Consider the following 15,668-nt stretch of genomic DNA (forward strand, 5'->3'; position numbering starts at 1 on the left):
GGGACAGGGCAGTGGGACTGCCCAGACCAGGAGCTCGGTACCTGTGGCATGGAGCAGGTGGTGGTGAATTTGATCAGCGTGGCAATCCGCGCCACGGCCCTCTCCTGCACTGCTTCCCTCTGGGACTTGGTGAAGGGCAGCAGGACCTGGGAGGAGAAAAGCTGCTGGTGTGCCAGGGAGGTGGCATGGCGCAGCACGGCAGAGGCAGGCTTGCTCCGGGGCAATGCCTGGGATGGGGCATGTGTCCTTCTTGCCTCTCGCAGCAACCTGCTGCGGCCAGGCAGGTCGCCGCATCCCGCTCCTGCTGCTGCCTCTGCTGCCTTCCACTCCTTCCCCCTCAAACAACGTCCCTCCACCCCCCACCCAGGGACCCCAAGGCTTTGTGGTGACCAGCTCCCTGGGGAAGGGTGGTGGGGGCTCTGGGATATGTGCCGTGGTAAAGCTGGAGGGGGAAAGCCCCAGGGCTGGGCTCCCCTTGCCAAGCCAGACAGGCAGGTCTGTCTGGGCGGGAGTGTTGGGCAGGATGGGCAGCAAGCACGGCTGCAGAGGTGGGGTGAGCTGTGGCAGGAGAAGGGGCTCTGGCAGCAGCCAGGAGGCAAGGGGCTAGTGGGAGGGGCATGGCGGGGAAGGAGGGACATTGCCTGCCCCATTCCTTGCACCAGGCGCTGGGTGGGTCACCGCTGGAGCCGGGGGTCACTGCCCATAGGGACCCTGTGCCAAGGCCAGACCTGCAAGATGTTCTGCAGCTCCAGGATGCCAAGCGTGCCAGCACTGCATACCAGCGCCTGCAGCATGCTGTCCATCACGGCCATGGTCTGCGAGGGAGACAGAGTCTTGGGGGCAGCCCTGGAAGCCAGGGAGGGACGGCCATGGCCCTGCGGTGCCCAGGAAGGGACCCTGGGGCAGGGGATCTCCCCGTGGTTCACCCTGTGGCATACCATGGAGTAGAGGGAAGCCTCGGGGTCCTGGGTGTCCTCCTGTGGGTGCTGGTAGAAGATGCTGCAGAAGCAGGCTTGGAGGAGGCTGCTTGTCTTCTCCTCCAGAAGCAGTCCCACTCTGCTGCAGGGACAAAGGGGTGCTCTTGGGGCCCAGCCAGGGAGAGGCAGACTCTGGGGCTGGAGACCTGGCTCGGCTCCCACGCCGCAGGGGTCATGTCAAGCCCCACGCTACTGACACTCAAGTTGAGGGGGAAAACCCTGTACCGCCCCCTGCCCCTCCCTCTCAGACCCAGCACTGGGGATGCCCCCCATATGGGACGAGTGCTGTCGGGGCCACCTGGCACCGAGGAGGCCAAGCTGGGGGCCGGGGCAGGTACCTCATGGAGGTGATGGCCAACATGGCTTGCTGCCGCACCGTGGTGCCCAGGTCGTCAGTGGGCTCCTGTTGCAGCAGCACCTGGGGAGCACAGCAGGGTGAGTCACGTCAGGATGGGGCAGTCTCCTTCACCCAGCAAGAGCCTGCGGGGCTGGCAGAGCCCCGGCTGCCCCCATCCTGGCACCCCCTCCCAACCCAGCACTCAGTGGTCCCAGGCCCCGTGGTGGCAAGTTCTGTGCCCATCACGGAGCCACAGGCTGGCCAAGGGACCTGCAAACATCATTGGGTCCAACCCCCAGCTCCAGTCGGGCCACGCCAGTGGCTTTAGAACATCTCCAAGGAGAGAAACCTGGAGCAGCGCTCCTTCGCACCCCCCTACCCGGCCAAGCCCTCTCCTGCCCCCAGGGCTGTGCCACTGCCCACTGCCCCTGGGCCTGCCTCTTGAGGCCTGACTGCTTGTCCCCTCACCTGGATGGTGTCCACCACCTCGCACTGAAAGTCGCTAAGCTCGTCCCACACGCTGGAGTCCATGCTGGCGGTGTCGCAGACGGTGCAGATGGAGGCCAGAAACTTCAGCTTCTGGTCTGCTTGCTGCCAGCCGAGGAGGGGACAGAGGGACAGACAGCGCTGATGTCTAGCTATGCATTCGATCCCCATTATCACATTGTAGTCAACATGAAGTGATTCACTTCTGCTCGTGAAGTTAGGGTCGCCATACGCCTGTAACTTTGTCCTAATGACAAGTGCCCTTGAAGGAGAACTCCAAGCCTGACAAGGGGAACACCTCACCCCGGGAGGTGCCAACAGCCCGTTACTTGCAACAAAGGCAAGAAGCCAGCGGAACGAGACTGTAACTAGGGGCAAGGTAAAGGCAGCGGGGGGGGGGATCGCAACCACCCACTCCATTCAGGACTAAAGGACTCACCCTCACCCCTCCCTCAGACATGCAGTAAATGAAAAACACACTGTAACTTGAAATCAAAGCGAGAGATATATAGACCAACGGAAAGCTACCGTGCGTACTAATTACCAATAGCATCTTTTAGGCAGAGTTTGGAAAATACGTATGTATAACTAGACTGCATAAATGTTAATCTTGTTCTTCTGAGCTTTGGGCTTGCTTCGTAGAGCATCATCACCTAAGCCCCAGCTTTGCGCGAATCTGTAATAAAGAAATGCCTGGCCTCTGTGCGTCGGCTGGCTCTTGCCCAACGGGCGAAGGCGCACACTTTTTGGATAACAGTGTCAGTGGGGAGAGATAGCTGGGAGGGGGCATAGTCCCCGGCACCTTGTGAGCAGGGCATGTGGGCAGAAAGACTGGCCGGGAGGTAGGGGCACAGCCTCGTAGAAGTGGCCACGCATACCTTTGGTCTGATCCTGAGGAAGCCTCGGATGATGTCCAGGGTATTCTCTTCCTCCATGGGCGCAGCCAAGTCCGAGTGGCAGGAATCTGGCGGGCACAGAGCAGGCAGGGCTGGGGTCAGGCCGTGGGGAAAGCGTGAGCCCTCTGCCCAGCTCCTGGGGATGTCCCCAGCCCCAGCTCAAGGCTGGGACACTGGTGTCCCCTGCGCGTCCCAGGGGTGAGGGTGCGATGCTGGAGGGCAGCACCAGGAGGGGGGCCCGGTGTGCCTGGGTGAAGGATGCACTGGTACCAGGGGCAGGGAGGGTCCCTGCCCCAGGGATGCTGTGGCAGGGCCGGGTCTTTGGCTGCTGCCCCATGGGAGCCTGGCTGCCAGCCTGGCCGGGGGCTGCGAGTCTGGGGCAGGGCAGGGCAGGGTGAGCAGCGTGGGCAGCCCCCTGCCCACGATGCCCTCACACTCACGTGCATGCAGCAGCGGGAACTTACAATTGTTGGGCTTCAGCCGCGAGCTGGGAGCTGGGGCAGCTCTGTCCTTCTCCTGTGGGGGCAGCACTGGGTGACACGGCACGTCACAAAGTGCCCCACTGTGACCCTTCCTGATGCCCCAGGGCCCCACTGACCGCTCCTTGCCCCAGGGGGTTGGGACTGACTCCCTCTTCCTCCTTCTCCCTCTGTGGGGCTGGGGTTCATCTAGACTGGGGGCATGCCACTTGTCGTAGGGACCCCTCTGTCACCTCGCTCCTGGGGCCGCACCCGCTTGTGGCCAGGCTGAGCTGGGGCTCAGCCCCCACACCGTCAGGCACGCCGAGGCTCTTCTCTCTTCCACCTGGGGCTCGGGACAAGGCCTGCGCGGCTCCCCTTGCTCCAAGGCTGGTGGGCACACAGGGACGACAGACGCCCTCCCGTGCGCTCAGCCGCAGCCGCACAGACTGGCACTGGTGGGGTCACTCGGGTTACCCTGGTCACTGTTGCCATGGTGCAGGGCACTGTTCCATCATCCCTTGGCTGGAAGCCGGGCGGGGGCGGGGGGAGTCCCCCTGCTCCTCACCCCAGCCCCACTGGGCCCAGCCCAGGCCTGCTGGGCCAACCTGGCGAGGCGAGCTTTAAAGCGAAGGATGCAGGGGGAGGGCTGCAGTGCGGCAATGCTCGTGCCATCACCTGCGCCTGGGGCCTAGGCCAGGCCAAGCAGAGCAGCGATATGTGTTCCTTAGCTGCCTCCCGAGATGAGTCCCAGAAGGCCAACCGCCTCCAGGCTGTGCATGGCGGCGGTGGATACTCTTGCACCCCTCCCGGGAAACCTGTGTGCTCGATCGCCTCTCTGCAGTGCCCATACACCCACACACGCGGCACAGGGAATCACCAGGAAGAATAAAAGATCTGTGTGCGGTCGCAGGGCCATGATCTCATTGCGGTTACGGAGACATGGCGGGATAGCCTCCACGACTGGGATGCTGTCGTGGGTGGCTGTGTACTTTTCAGAAAAGAGGCCAGCAGGGAGAGGTGGTGGAGTTGCTCTTTGTGTGAGGGAGCAACGGGAGGTCTCGAGCTCTCCCTTGGGGTGGGTGCAGGACGAGTCAAGAGGTTACGGGTAAAGATGAAGGGGCCCGCCAACACGCGGGATGCCGTTGTAGGTGTTTGCTACGGGCCACCTGATGAGGGAGGGGAAGCCAGTGAGGCCTTCTACAGACAATGGCAGGCAGCCTCACGATGCCAGGCCCTGGTTCTCACGGGGGACTTCAGCCTCCCTGATACCTGCTGGAAAGACAACCCAGCTAGGCTCACACAGTCCAGGAGGTTCCTGCAGAGCACCGACGGCAACTTTTTGACGCAGGTGGTGGAGGAGCCAACGAGGCAAGGTGTGCTCTTAGAGCCTGTCTTTGCAAGCAGAGGGCTGGTTGGGGATGTGAAAGTTGAAGGCAGCCTTGGCCGCAATGACCATGAGATGGCGGAGTTCAGGGTCCTGTGCTGAGGAAGCGAGCCGACAAGTAGGATTGCCGCCCTGGCCTTCAGGAGAGCTAACGCTGGCTTCTTCAAGGACCTCCTTGGAGGAATGCCATGGGTGAGGGCTCCAGAAGGTACTCCCCAGTTCAAGAGAGACAAGGAAGTACTGGAGAGGGGCCAGCAGAGGGCTACAAAGATGGTGAGGGGACTGGAGCATCTCCCTTAGGAGGACAGGCTGAGGGGGCTGGGCCTGTTCAGCCTGCAGGAGAGAAGACTCAGGGGGGATCTGTCACATCCCAGCTATGAGGAGGGAGAGAGCGACTCAGACTCGCAAATGCCCTTGGTGTGGGTTGCGCTGAGGTAACACCCAAGGTCCGTACCTAAACATCAACTTTAATGGAACAAACACCCAGTAAACATTGACCCTTTCACAATTATATCCAACCAAGCTATGTGGCTTTAGGAGAAGCTGGGGTAGGCCTTGTATTACTTTAGGAGAAAAAGCTGAGGCAGCAGGGGCGCGCCATCGGGCAAGACAGCTAGAGAGAGAGGGAGATCACCACTCCTGGATCCAGCGCCGGAGCTGCCAGCAGGGCTGTTGGACAAAGAGTCCCAGAGGCTTCTACGTGTGCCTAGTTGGGAGCCCCAGTCCCTGGGCTCCTGGAGCCTTCTCTCGCCCCAGCTGCAGGAGTGGCTGAGGCCAGGCGGCCAGGGGAAGGGCCACCAGCCCCCGTGCCTGTCACTGCCTCCGGCACCTTCCCTCAGGGCGCTGCCTGGGCTCTGGGCACCGCACCTGGGCCTCGGCCCGACGGGATCTTATCAATGGGACAAGGGGCAACGGGCACAAACGGCCACACAGGTGTTATAGATTTGCTAATAAGTGAAGATTGATTGACTTTATTTGATTGATTATTTGATTTTATAAAATTATTTTATAGAATAGAAAGATAGAGGGATAAGAAATCTATTTTAATGAAACTTATAGTTGCACAGCAAAAGCTGCTATGAGATCCTCTGTACATCCCGTACCACGGCTAGAAGAATGGGCTACAACCACTGTTAAAACTTTGGTAATAACTTTAGGGTTTGAAAGGTTTCTTTGTATTTGACCAGTCTTCTGTAGGTAGAAGGTGTATTGAAGTGTCAGAATATGAGATGAATGGAAACCGAGGAGAGTCGACTGGAACAGCTTGTGCTTACCTGCCAAGAAACCGTGAACTTTAGTAAAAGGTAATTCCGGCAGGGGGAGATCACGACCACCGACTCATATACCACCTACCCAAATCGTACCCCAGAGCCATTTCTAGACCTTTCTAAGCTCTACTGCGCAGAATCAGATATAGGAGGAGAATATGTTAATGCTTTGCGGGAAATATCATGGCTATGCATGAATCCTTAATGAATATGTATGAATAAGTTCTATATATGGTGTCTAATTTTGAGACTTGGTGTGCGTTGATCGTGAGAGGACTCGCTCACGCACCCGGCCGTCAATAAAGAAGTGTCTGCTTATCTACATCACATCGGTGTCGATAAGTTCTTCATTCTGAGATTTCGGTAACAGTTTTGGCGACCCAGATGGGACCTCGCTGAAGGAGACCGGAGGAGTCGGGGACCTGATCGGTTCCAGCCGGCACCGAGGATTTCTCAGGGATACCCATTGATCCCCGATCCATAAGGCTCTTTGCGAGGTTCCCTGGATTTTTGGTAAGACGCTTCTTTTTCTAATTGTAGTTAGTGGGTTAGCGTCCCGGTAAAGTAAGTGCACTAGAGGAAGTGGGTAGGAGTCCCACTATAATAAGTGTATGGTAAGGAGTGGGTTAGAGTCCCACCAGTGGGTTTGAGTCCCACTGAGTAAGTCTGCCTGTCAGACGCGGTGAAAGCTGCGCAGGGTAGGACTAGGAGTCTGCCCGTAAGACATAAGCGAAAGCTATTGCAGGGTTGGACAAAAGTGGAAACAAGAGAACCTATATGCTATAGTGTTCTCTAAAGTAGTGCCTCTAACAAGAAGTTAGAAGGGTTTTGTGGGGTTTTTTTTGATACGGAATTTTTTCTCGTGTTTGTGTATTGAGGAGAAAATTAAGAAGTGTATAATATTGTGTTTTATGTCTTTGTTTAAAGTAACTGTGGGAAAGTGTGAGTGTGGCTGTAAGGGTGAGACGTGCAATTGAGCACAAAAGCGAGTGTGGAGAGTGGATCCGCGGATCAGAGTGACAGAGTTGAATAATTGTGTATTGTACTGTGAGTGATTATACCAGGGCATCTAAGTTAACTCGCTTGTTTAAAAGTAAAAGCATGGGTAATCTTGCTGTAAATGACAAAATCCCGAAAAATTCTTTGCTGGGATGTTTATTGGCACATTGGGGAAATTTACATGATGATCTGCAAAAGAGCCAGATGATTGAGTATTGTAATAATTTGAGTATTGTAATAATTGGTGGCCTTTGTACATATTGGATGATCAGGAAAAGTGGCCCATGAATGGGACACTGAATTATAACGCTATTCTGCAGTTAATGCTGTATTGTAAAAGAGAAGGGAAATGGAATAAAATGCCAAATGTGGATTTGTTCTTGTACTTAAGACAAAGAAAGGATTGGCAGGATGAATGTAAGCTAACTATTAGAGATAATTTGGTAATGGCTATAACTTCTGATAATAAGAAAGTGGGGAAAAAAATGCTGTTCAAATTGTGAGATTGGGAGTGGATACAGGAGCGACATTTTTTTTTATTAAATACCTGTAAAGGAAAAATTGGAACAAAACCAGGCCATTCCTGCAACCCCTGGATTTGAAATTTGGAAATAAGATAATTACACATGAATTTTTGTATGTGCCAGAATGTCCGATACCCTTCTTAGGAAGAGATTTGTTATCCAAATTAAATGCACAAAGTGTTTTTGACGAAGGAGAACTTTTCTTGAAAATACCTGAGTCAAAACCGGGAGAAATCCTGATGATACAAGAAAAAGTAAAGGAACAAGAAATTCCACCGGAGGTGGATTTGGCAGCGATCCCTACTGTATGGGAAACAAATATTCCTGGTAAATCGAAACTAGCAGAACCTGTTAAAATAGATTGGAAGGAAGGCGCAGGAACAGTGAGAATTAAACAAGATCCAATCAAATCAGAAGTGAGACAGGAATTGAAGAAATTGATTGATACATTTTTGGAGTATAAAATTTTGGAAGAATGTGAATCTGAGTATAATACTCCTATTTTACCAGTCAGAAACCCTCGGGTGAATATAGGCTGGTGCAAGACTTGAGAGCAGTAAACTAAATAGTTCAGGATATTTATCCTGTAGTAGCAAACCCTTATACACTGTTAACAGCGTTAAGGGAGACTTATCAGTGGTTTACAGTGCTTGATTTAAAAGATGCTTTCTACTGTATACCTTTGGAAAAGGAAAGTAGAAAACTGTTTGCTTTTGAATGGGAAAATCCTCAAACGGGGCGAAGGATGCAGCTGACACGGACTAGATTACCCCAAGGATTTAAAAACAGTCCAACTATTTTTGGAAATCAGTTAGCAAAGGAACTTGAAATCTGGAAACAGGATAAATCAAGACCTGGGCATTTACTCTTACCATATGTGGGTGACATACTGATTGCTACAGAAGAAAGATTTACTTGTATACAGGTGACTATTGACCTCTTTAATTTCCTGGGACTAAATGGGTACAAGGTATCCAGGAAGAAAGCCCAAACAGCCTACCAGACTGTGATATATCTGGGCTTTGAGATTTCAAAAGGACAGCGACAATTAGGAAAAGATCGCAAAGAAGCTATTTGTGGTATACCTGAGCCGAGAAATATTCCTGAACTCAGAGCATTTTTGGGAATGACTGGGTGGTGTCATCTTTGGATTATGAACTATGGGCTAATAGCTAAACCGCTGTATGAGGCCCAAAAGAATTCTCCCTTTGTATGGGGCCCACCACAGCAAAGGCTTTTGTAGAGTTAAAACGTGCCTTAATGTCTGCACCTGCTTTGGGACTTTTGGATTTAACCAAAGATTTTCAGTTGTTTGTTCACGAAAGGCAACACCTTGCACTGGGAGTGTTAACCCAGAAGATAGGAAGCTGGAAATGACCAGTCGGATATTTCTCTAAACAACTGGACACAGTGAGTAAAGGGTGGCCAAACTGCCTTCGAGCAGTGACAGCAACAGTGATGCTCATGCAAGAAGCTCGGAAATTGACTTTGGGAAGAACAATAACAGTCTATGTCCCACACATGGTGATAACTGTTTTAGAACAAAAGGGGGGACACTGGCTGTCTCCGAGCCAAATGATGAAGTACCAGGTAGTACTGACTGAACAAGATGATGTGATTTTAAAGACAACTAACCTGGTAAATCCTGCAGTGTTTTTAAGTTCCATACAGGAAGAAGGACAACTGGAACATGACTGCTTGGCTACCCTCGAGTATGTTTACTCCAGTCGCGAAGACTTGAAGGATGTACCATTGGAGCGATCAGACTGGGAATTGTATGCTGATGGAAGCAGCTTTATGGGACAAGGAGTCCGATACGCTGGATATGCGGTAACAACAGAGACTACAGTTATAGAAGCAGGAGCATTGGCGAGTACTACATCAGCCCAGAAAGCGGAACGTATTGTCTTGATTCAAGCCCTAGAATTAAGTAAAGACAAGAAAGTAAATATCTGGACAGATTCAAAATATGCCTTTGGGGTAGTGCATGTCCATGGGGCTTTGTGGAAAGAAAGAGGGCTATTGTCCTCTCAAGGATCAAACATTAAGCACCAAAAGGAAATTATACAATTATTGCAAGCAGTTCAAAAGCCAGATCAAGTAGCAATCATGCACTGTAAGGCACATCACATTGGGAATACAAAAATAATAGCTGGGAATAATTTAGCTGATAAAACAGAAAAAAAAAAGAAAAAAAAAAGGTAGCAAAGAAACAAGCATTGCAAATGGCAAGAATTCCTTCTAAAACAGTAACCCTTCCTAGGGAAAAACAGAGATTCAGAGGAAGATGACAAATTGGGTCAGTTATTAAGCGCTAAGAAAAACTTAGCTGGGTGGTGGATAACTCCTAATGGACAGGTAGTAATTCCACCTCTTGTGATGAGAGAGATAATTCAAACGAGGCATCAAGAATGTCACTGGGGGGCAGAAACCTTAGTAACATCTTTACGAAAGCAGGTAAGATCAGTTAAGATGTTGGGAATAGCTAAAATGGTAACTGCAAAGTGTGAAGTATGTTTGAAAAATAATCCAGTGATTAAGAAAAAGGTTCAAATGGGTAGACTGAAATCTGGTACAGAACCTGGAGATTATTGGCAAGTAGATTTTTCAGAGTTACCTAGACAAAATGGGTACCGGTACATCCTGGTAAGGGTTGATACTTTTACAGGATGGCCAGAAGCCCTTCCCTGTCGCAGCACACAAGCAAAAAGAGGTTGTGAAGCGGTTGTTACAAGAAATAATTCCGAGATTTGGAGTTCCTATTGGAATTTCCTCTGACAGAGGTCCACCCTTTGTTGCTGAAGTAGTCCAAAGTGTTAGCAAAGTATTGGGTAGTAATTGGGATTTGCATGCGTCTTGGAGACCACAATCTAGTGGAAAAGTGGAGAGGATGAAGCAAACTTTGAAACGACAAATAAGTAAAATTTGTCAAGAAACCAGTCTAAAGTGGCCTCAGGCACTTTCATTTGCATTATTATGAGTCAGGGTACAGCCAAAGAGTGGAACCTCGGTCAGTCTTTATGAATTATTATATGGAAAACCATATGAGTCTCTAGAGCCAAATCTAAACATACATGTAAAAGGAAAACAAGATGCCTATAACTATTTGCTTTTTCTAAGGAAAACTTTGGCTGCGATTTGGAGTGCAGTAATTTGGAATAGACCTTTACCCCTGGAAAATTCAGTGCATGATTTCCAACCAGGAGACTATGTCTATGTGAAGACCTGGACCTCCGAACCTTTGCAGGAGCGCTGGAGAGGACCTTTCCAGATACTGTTAACCACTTTTACAGCTATCAAGATAGCAGAATCAGATGCTTGGATACACTATACTCGAGTGAAGAAAGCACCTACTCCATGGAAGATTGTCAGTCGTGACCCAGAGACTTGAAAATTGACACTGAAACATGTCTAATTTTTATATTGGATTTTATTTTGGTCGGTAGTGTTGGTGGCATCATGGGCTGGCTTGGTGGACAGGAACAAAAGACAAGTAGAAACAGAACAAGTGATTGAAATTCCCAAACAAATGGCTGAGGAAAATTTGATGGTAGGATTGACTAAAGAATTTGCCAGTTTACAAAATGTCACGCAGATCACTGCTTGTTTGCCAATACCGAGGGCAGTAGGTGAATCTATTCCATGGGGAATGTTAACCATGAATCTGACCAATCTGGAATGTAAAAATGAGACCACCTATTGTGAACAAAGGCCAGTAACTCAATGGTATGAACAAGTAAAGGTTATCAGAAAACAGTGGAAGTCGCCAGGGAAAGAAACAGATTGTAAAAAACTATTGAATTATGATTTTATAACAGGATCCCAACCTAGTGCCATAGCTTGAGTTCTCTTTCCTGGGGGTCCAAATCCCCAGTTAGGATGGTGTTCTTATGATGAACAACTTGAAACCAATGTGAGCAGAAGTGTCATGAAATGGAAGTGTAACAAAACGGGCCAAGGTGCCCAATTAGTAGAACAATGGGACTCTATACGGTCTATGTCCATATTTTCCCATTTTCAGTATATGGCAAGAACTTCTTGGTGTTTGACCTGGGATGGAAAAGTTTTTTCAGTATTACCCTGGGTCAATGATAGGTCAACTTCATCGGGAGAAGGAAAATAAAATAGTGCCATGGTGGAAATGTGAAAAAGTGTATGATTGCAGTAATGCAGACTTAGTAATCCAAAGAATTCCTCCGTTGGCCGCTGCTTTGAAATAGGGTTGTTTCTGTCGAGGTCTTAAAAATATTTTCAATTTAACCGGCACTTTTACAGTTAGAAAAGGAACTTTGTTTAGTTGCAGAAAAACTACTATTCGAAGTCCAGGACATTTAGTTTGGGCATTAAGTGATGGAACCTGGACATCACATTTACCATTAGAAGGTAAGGTGAAAGAAATTACTTTAGGCATGCCAACATTGTGTCCAGTTTGCAAGAAATCACCCTTTAGAGGATCTTTAGAGAATTTAGAATTGAAACGAATAAAGAGATCTGAGATAAATGATGATATTTGGAATGAACCATCTACAGGAGTGAAAATTGGCTGGGCACTTGAATCACTTTTAAATCCTATAGCTTCATATAGAAACAGAGCATGGCTCTATCAGTTAACTGGTCAAGTGGAAAAATTAGCAAACGTTACCAAAAAGGGGTTTAAGGAATTGAATATACAATTACAGGCGACCTCCAGAATGACTTTACAAAATAGAATGGCATTAGATATGCTCCTACTTAAAGAACACGGAGTATGTGGATATCTCAAGGATAAGCTGGACCACTGTTGTATCCACATTTCAAATGTCACACAAGATGTGGAGCATGATTTGGATTTATTAGATAAAATTGAAAAAGAAACAGAATCAATTCAAGAAGATATGTCAGAAGACTGGTTGGGGAAAATTTTTAACAAACTGGGATGGAATTTGAGCTCTTGGATACAATCCATAATCAAAACTTTGTTTCTGTTACTAATTGTAATTCTGATGATCGTGCTAGTATATGCAAGTTTGAAGAAACAGTTTACCAACAGAATTTCAGTCAATCGTATGAGAGAAGTACCAACTATTCCATCAAGACATAGTCCACCACCAAAATATGTTGAAACAAATGATATGTAAATAACGTGAAAGTACTGAAAAATGATTTTCAACACTTTCAAAGGGGGGAAATGTTATAGATTTGCTAATAAGTTAAGATTGATTGACTTTATTTGATTGATTATTTGATTTTATAAAATTATTTTATAGAATAGAAAGATAGAAGGATAAGAAATCTATTTTAATGAAACTTATAGTTGCACAGCAAAAGCTGCTATGAGATCCTCTGTACATCCCGTACCAGGGCTAGAAGAATGGGCTACAACCACTGTTAAAACTTTGGTAATAACTTCAGGGTTTGAAAGGTTTCTTTGTATTTGACCAGTCTTCTGTAGGTAGAAGGTGTATTGAAGTGTCAGAATATGAGATGAATGGAAACCGGGGAGAGTCGACTGGAACAGCTTGTGCTTACCTGCCAAGAAACCGTGAACTTTAGTAAAAGGTAATTCCGGCAGGGGGAGATCGCGACCACCGACTCATATACCACCTACACAAATCGTACCCCAGAGCCATTTCTAGACCTTTCTAAGCTCTACTGCGCAGAATCGGATATAGGAGGAGAATATGTTAACGCTTTACGGGAAATATCATGGCTATGCATGAATACTTAATGAATATGTATGAATAAGTTCTATATATGGCGTCTAATTTTGAGACTTGGTGTGCGTTGATCGTGAGAGGACTCGCTCACGCACCCGGCCGTCAATAAAGAAGTGTCTGCTTATCTACATCACATTGGTGTCGATAAGTTCTTCATTCCAAGATTTCGGTAACACAGGGAGCTCCTTCCCTTCCGAGCAGGAGGAGATGGGCTTTGCTGTGGGGGTGTCACGGCCTGGGGTGGGCTGCCCCGGGGCTGGGCAGTCTCTGGAGGCTCTCAAACCCCGCCTGGCCGTGACCCTGAGCGGCCGGCTCCTGGGGGAGCTGCTTTCGCAGGGCCTTGGGCTGGATGGCCTCCAGAGGTCCCTGCCAGCCCTGGCCAGTCTGATTCTGCCGCTCTGTGCGGAGGTGCGGGGCCGGCCCGCGGTCAAGTCACTCACAGGCGAAAAATGGACTATCCTATTAGCCTTTTCATTTTTGATTCAACTTTTCAACCCTATGGTCTCTTAGCACAGTGGGTTCCGCAAGATTTCTTTGATTATTCTGGAATGGGTATTTTTAACACATAATTTTGGAAAAACAGTTACCACAGCTATTGAAGTGATACCTGTGGTAATTCAGAAAGGAAGAAAGCATTTATTAACTTTAGACGGTGTTGAACCTAATATTATCTATTTGCCTCTTGATACAAAACAGCTAACTTTTTTAACTCACCATTCTTTTGTTTTTCAGTGTGCTCTAGCAGATTTTACAGGACAGATAAGTATTCATTTCCCAGGACACAAAATTATACAATCCCTGCACTTTTTCTCTTTTACCTGCTTCACAATTAGCTATCACGCCAATAGTTGATACCCCTGCAGTATTCACTGATGGATCTGGCAAAACAGGCCGAGCAGCGATAGTTTGGAGAGATGGTGAAGGAAACTGGAAAAGCAACATACGTATTGTCACAGGATTGCCTCACATAGTAGAACTCGCTGCAGTAGTCCGTGTTTTCAAATTATGGACTACCCCAATAAATGTTATCAGATTCTGCCCACATGGCAGGCCTTGTTTCTAGGCTAGAATGCTCCTTTTTGAAGGAAATCTCACACGAAGCCTTATTTGCTCTTCTCTGGGAGCTCAAGCGGCTCCCAGATCGATGGGCACATCCATATTTTATACAACACATACGCTCACATACCTCCTTACCCGGTCCCATAAGTGAGGGGAACACACAAGCAGACAGGCTTGCAGGTATCATGCAGGTCTTACCTGACAGTTTTGCACAGGCCCATTTATCTCATGAGTTTTATCATCAAAATGCAAAAGCACTGCAACGCACGTTTCAACTGACTCTGGACCAAGCAAGGCAAATTATACAGTCGTGTCCCGATTGTCAACAAGTTTTGCCTGCACTGTCGATCTAAACTAATCCTCAAGGTGTTTCGTCACTTGAAATGTGGCAGACAGACGTTACTCATATAGCCCAGTTTGGCAAGTACAAATATGTACATGTCTCTATTGACACTTTTTCATCTTATATTTATGCATCAGTACGCTCAGGTGAAAAAGCAAAAGATGTTTGCAGACATTTTATTATGGCCTTCGCCACCCTGTTCCGAAACCTATAAAAACAGATAATGGCCCAGGCTATATAGCGCATAAGACAGACATCTTTTCAACAATTCAGCATATTACAGGCATTCCACATTCTCCCACAGGCCAATCCATTGTCGAATGCACACGTAGCACTCTTAAAACTATGTTGCAAAAAAAAATAAAAGGGGGAGTCTAAGGTTAACCCCACAAGAGCGTATAACTAAAGCTTGTTATGTTTTGAATTTTTTAAATCGTTGGATGGAGGATGGACCTCCTATACACCACCATTTTGGCTTACACAATGCTTCAAAATCTAATGAGAAAGCACAAGTTATAGTAAAAAATTTGCAGACAAATCAATGGGAAGGTCCTTTTCCATTAATAACTTGGGGTAGAGGGTATGCTTAGGTTTCCACAGGTTCTGGCCCAAGATGGGTACCAGCTCAATGGATCAAGCCATCATTATCTCAGTCATTGCCATCACCTGTGCCATGACGTCAGCTGCATCAATATGGATCCCACCTCAACCCAAACCCAACATCTGGGTAACCTTGGCCAGTTGCACTGGACAGGACACACTATGTCTGTCAACTGCTTCTTTGGAAAACCCTTTTACAACCTGTCTGGTTGGACAACCTGTTGATGATTGGCCCGTCCCCTCAGATAAACGGATCATAATTCAGGGATTTGGTGATGTGGTTAATAATTGGGATGGTTGGGTTCCATATTTAACATATGGTGGGATCGACCACAGGAACTGGACTTACTAGGATCTGTAAAAATGGATTATTGTGTATACTTTAACTACACAGGCAAAGTTAATATAAAAACAATTCAATTGTTAAATGCTTCCATACCTGCATATAGAAATGCTAGCACTTGGTGTAATTATACTTCTCCTAAAGTATCAAAGTCTAGCAATTGTCCACTTAAACTGTCCACAGGATTATTTCTAATCTGTGAAGATCGCGCATGGCCTGGCATTCCCTCCCATGTGAAAGGAGGACCATGTAGCATTGGAAGGTTAACTTTGTTAACACCCAATACATCCATGAT

Source organism: Falco peregrinus, chromosome 5, assembly GCF_023634155.1.
Source record: "Falco peregrinus isolate bFalPer1 chromosome 5, bFalPer1.pri, whole genome shotgun sequence".
NCBI classification, from domain to species: domain Eukaryota; kingdom Metazoa; phylum Chordata; class Aves; order Falconiformes; family Falconidae; genus Falco; species Falco peregrinus.